Raw genomic sequence first — 5,000 nt, 5'->3', positions numbered from 1 at the left:
AATGCCGTTTTTCAGACGATTTTTGGGTCCCGTATGTCACAATCAGACAACCAGAATCATTTCCATTTCCCAAATGCCCGTATGTCACAATCAGACAACCAGAATCATTTCCATTTCCCAAATGCCCGTATGTCACAATCAGACAACCAGAATCATTTCCATTTCCCAAATGCCCGTATGTCACAATCAGACAACCAGAATCATTTCCATTTCCCAAATGCCCGTATGTCACAATTAGACAACCAGAATCATTTCCATTTTCCAAATGCCCGTATGTCACAATCAGACAACCAGAATCATTCCATTTCCCAATGCCCGTATGTCACAATCAGACAACCAGAATCATTTCCATTTCCCAAATGCCCGTATGTCACAATCAGACAACCAGAATCATTTCCATTTCCCAAATGCCCGTATGTCACAATCAGACAACCAGAATCATTTCCATTTCCAAATGCCCGTATGTCACAATCAGACAACCAGAATCATTTCCATTTCCCAAATGCCCGTATGTCACAATCAGACAACCAGAATCATTTCCATTTCCCAAATGCCCGTTAGTCACAATCAGACAACCAGAATCATTTCCATTTCCCAAATGCCCGTATGTCACAATCAAACAACCAGAATCATTTCCATTTCCCAAATGCCCGTATGTCACAATCAGACAACCAGAATCATTTCCATTTCCCAAATGCCCGTATGTCACAATCAGACAACCAGAATCATTTCCATTTCCCAAATGCCCGATCCCAATCACTGCACAATTCGTTCCACTTATTGATTAGGTTATCCACGGTGTGGTAGGTCAAAGTGGGTCCTTCTTTTTAAGTTGTCCATGCGTACAGCACAAACGGATTACGGATTAGCGATTGTGCTCAGAATATATCACAGCGTTGACCATTAGAGTCGATGTGTACCATAATGTACCAAATGTACGTATGTTGCAATTCAGCTGTATTTGATATCTAATGCCGAACAATAGTTGTAATTAAAAAAACCTCTAAAACAAACAATATTATAATAGATAATACTTAGCGGACATGATTTTTGCGGCCCTCTAGAGTCTTATCCAGAGGATAACAGTAACCTTTTTATCATTATTCGTGTTTCAAAAGACAGAGAGTTATATCAATCAGCATGGCAATTTTATAAACGTTTGACCTTAGCACTATATCCACGAATGCAACATTGACCCCAAACCCAAATGAGCGGTTAATTTAGAGCCAGTAATAATTATTGGAACCCTCACGGCCTCCTATTTAAATCACCACAGCAGTTCTACATATCACGTGATTGTTCCACTGGTGTGGTATTGCTACCTAATAATTATATAATTCTTTCTATGATCTAGAAGTGTGGCAAAAGCTGTTAACTGTCTCTAAACAAACAATCGAATAATATTGTGAATATCAGATACGCGTGACAATGTAGAAGGAAGATACTATTGACCTTTGTTCCCTTTCACTATTTGAATTTGTAATTTACTTAGATTTTTAATACATTTCCATATCTTCTGGTGTGAAAATTTTTGTTGATGTAGACGTCTATTGTGGTCTATGAATTGGACGACACGTTTTGAATTACCTTCGTGAAATTATATTTTGAATTTTTGATGAAGATTCTCAAAAATACATTCTTGAAGGATTTAATAAGTGGTGGATTTCTTTTTCAGTTCTTACATTTTTTTTAAAAATGTGTTACTGTCATTGTTGAATTTTTCTTCACCTTGTGCAATAAGGATTGTTAATCGTTGTTGAAAACGAAAAAAAGGGTATAATTCATATTGTTTTTTATTGCTGTGTATTCTTTTCCTGTCAAAATGGATTTAGTCATGATTCATCCCTTTGTTTTTGTGTTATTTTTCGTGACAGGTGAGTTGATAATTCGTCTTAATAAAATTTAATTGCCTATATGACATTTTTTTTAAAAGCCAAAAATAGAAAATTTAAAAAACAAGCAAAAAATACAACCCCTCCCCCCCCCCCAAAAAAAAAAAAACACAACAAAACAACCAAAAAAAAAAACAACAAAAAAAAAAAATAAAAAAATTGAAACCAAAAAAAAAAAAAAAAAAAAAGACAAACACACACACACAGACACGCACACACACACACACACACACACACACACACTCACACAAGACATGACAGAACATTGTTTTTAACAAACAAAAATAACATCTGCGGTAGTGTGCTGAATGTTTTATTTGAGGTTTTTCAAAGAGGTTACGATGATGATGATGATGATGACGACGACAAGGATGATGATGATGATGATGATGATGATGATGATGATGATGATGATGATGACGACGACAAGAATGATAATGATGATGATGATGATGATGATGATGATGATGACGACGACAAGGATGATAAATGATGATGATGATGATGATGATGATGATGATGATGAGATGATGATGATGATGATGATGATGATGATGATGACGACGACAAGGATGATAATGATGATGATGATGATGATGATGATGATGATGATGGCGACGACAAGGATGATAATGATGATGATGATGATGATGACGATGATGATGATGATGATGATGATGATGATGATGATGATGATGATGATGATATGATGATGATGATGATGATGATGATGATGATGATGATGACGACGACGATGATGATAATGATGATGATGATGATGATGATGATGATGATGATGATGATGATGATGATGATGACGACGACAATGATGATAATGATGATGATGATGATGATGATGATGATGACGACGACAAGGATGATAATGATGATGATGATGATGATGACGACGACAAGGATGATGATGATGATGATGATGATGATGATGATGATGATGATGATGATGATGATGATGATGATGATGATGATGATGATGATGATGATGATGATGAATGATGGCGACGACAAGGATGATAATGATGATGATGATGATGATGACGATGATGTATGATGATGATGATGATGATGATGATGATGATGATGATGATGATGATGATGATGATGATGATGATGATGATGATGACGACGATGATGATGATGATGATGATGATGATGATGATGATGATGATGATGATGATGATGATGATGATGACGACGACGACGATAATGATGATGATGATGATGATGATGATGATGATGATGATGATGATGATGATGATGATGATGATGATGATGATGATGATGATGATGATGGCGACGACAAGGATGATAATGATGATGATGATGATGATGACGATGATGATGATGATGATGATGATGATGATGATGATGATGATGATGATGATGATGATGATGATGATGATGATGATGATGATGATGATGATGATGACGTCGACTACAATGATAATGATGATGATGATGATGATGATGATGATGATGATGATGATGATGATGATGATGATGATGATGATGATGATGATGATGATGATGATGATGATGATGGCGACGACAAGGATGATAATGATGATGATGATGATGATGATGATGATGATGACGATGATGATGACGACAACGAAGATAATAATGATGATGATGATGATGATGATGATGATGATGATGATGATGATGATGATGATGATGATGATGATGATGATGATGATGATGATGATGATGATGATGATGACGACGACAAGGATGATGATGATGATGATGATGATGATGATGATGATGATGATGATGATGATGATGATGATGATGATGATGATGATGATGATGATGATGATGATGGCGACGACAAGGATGATAATGATGATGATGATATTGTTGAGAATGGCGATGCTGCTGTTTTTTGATGATGAGCCTTTTCCAAGGACTCAACATTGCGCAGCCAGAGCGGAACTCGATCAAGGGACCTACATGACTACATGTCTGAAGGCGAGCGTCATGCTACCAAACCAAAAGCCACGTATGGCTCGGTGGTTTGTCTTGTTACCCCTGTCAAGCAATGTTGAGCGTGGTCATTAACCAGATGGGTGATAGTGATAGTGGAAAGTTCTGGCCCTAATGTTTGTGTCCTTTGGGTAAGGCACTTTACACCCTACTCGAATCACACGTGAATGAGTAAACTGGCTATTGGTAGTGATGTGTAATTTACGAGTCTTGATTCAAAAGGAGCCTAACATGAGACTGGTACAGCCTGAAATGGAAATATGTGTCAGTGCATGACATAATCAGTCGGAAGGTGAAAATTTTGGATTTGCATTTTTTTTTCATTTTGAAAGAATATGTTCACCAGAGCATTTTAATGTTTATTTAAAGTAAATCGGATGATTTTTCATGAAGTTATGATCAGATGTATGGGAAGGGTATCCAGCAACTTTTCTCAAATTTTATACTTTTTCAACTTGACTAGCTGTAAAAAATATTTAGAAGTGAAACTAAGCTTTGATATTTCTCGAAGTTGTACAAAATAGGTTGATTTTATCATTTATAACAAGAACTCATTTTTGATAAAAATTGACATTCTATTTAAACTTGGGAATATCTCAGTTCAAACCTTTTCACCATCGGACTGATTATGTCATTCACTGTAACATATTGATCCATATGGCCAGCTTCTGAATCTCTGAATCTGAATGATACTCGAAGTCGACTCAATTCTGAATATTTTTATTCGAGGGCGGAGAGATTTTGTTGAATGTGGCAGCAAATTGTTTGTGTTTAGGCTAAAATGGTTTGATAATCTTTGCTTGAAGGTGTTTGAAACTGTTGTGTTCACACATGAATTGGGAAGAGCGTTTCCAGTATTTGATAGTGCGGGGTGCAAATGAATATTTAATTTGAAGATGTTTGAGTTTGTAAATTGGTGTTTTAGTGCTTTTGGGTGGGTTTTTCTTTGAACGCGTGAGGTTCTTTGTCTGTCTAGTTGTTCTGGTGAGATGGCCGTTTTGGGGAGGACTTCCGAAAGCTCCTACATCCCCAATATTCTTTCTTTTTATATAATGTTCTAGTAGGGGGTTTGGGAGGGGGGGGGGGGAGACTTTTTAAAAA

At 36.4% G+C, this 5,000-nt stretch overlaps 1 long non-coding RNA gene across 1 annotated transcript in view; it reads left to right on the top strand.

Moving 5' to 3' along the window:
- Nucleotides 1-4,406: 4,406 nt before the first annotated feature.
- The window catches only part of LOC144975611 (uncharacterized), a 9,912-nt gene continuing 9,318 nt past the window's right edge, over nucleotides 4,407-5,000 (top strand). Inside the window, exon 1 of the long non-coding RNA XR_013645955.1 lies at nucleotides 4,407-4,683. This is a non-coding gene — a long non-coding RNA (uncharacterized LOC144975611). The remainder of the gene's footprint in view (nucleotides 4,684-5,000) is intronic.

The sequence above is a fragment of the Berghia stephanieae genome, chromosome 6 (assembly GCF_034508935.2).
Source record: "Berghia stephanieae isolate SIO BIC M18660-M18661 chromosome 6, UCSD_Bste_1.3, whole genome shotgun sequence".
NCBI lineage: Eukaryota > Metazoa > Mollusca > Gastropoda > Nudibranchia > Aeolidiidae > Berghia > Berghia stephanieae.
This window is presented reverse-complemented; position numbering and strand designations above follow the sequence as displayed.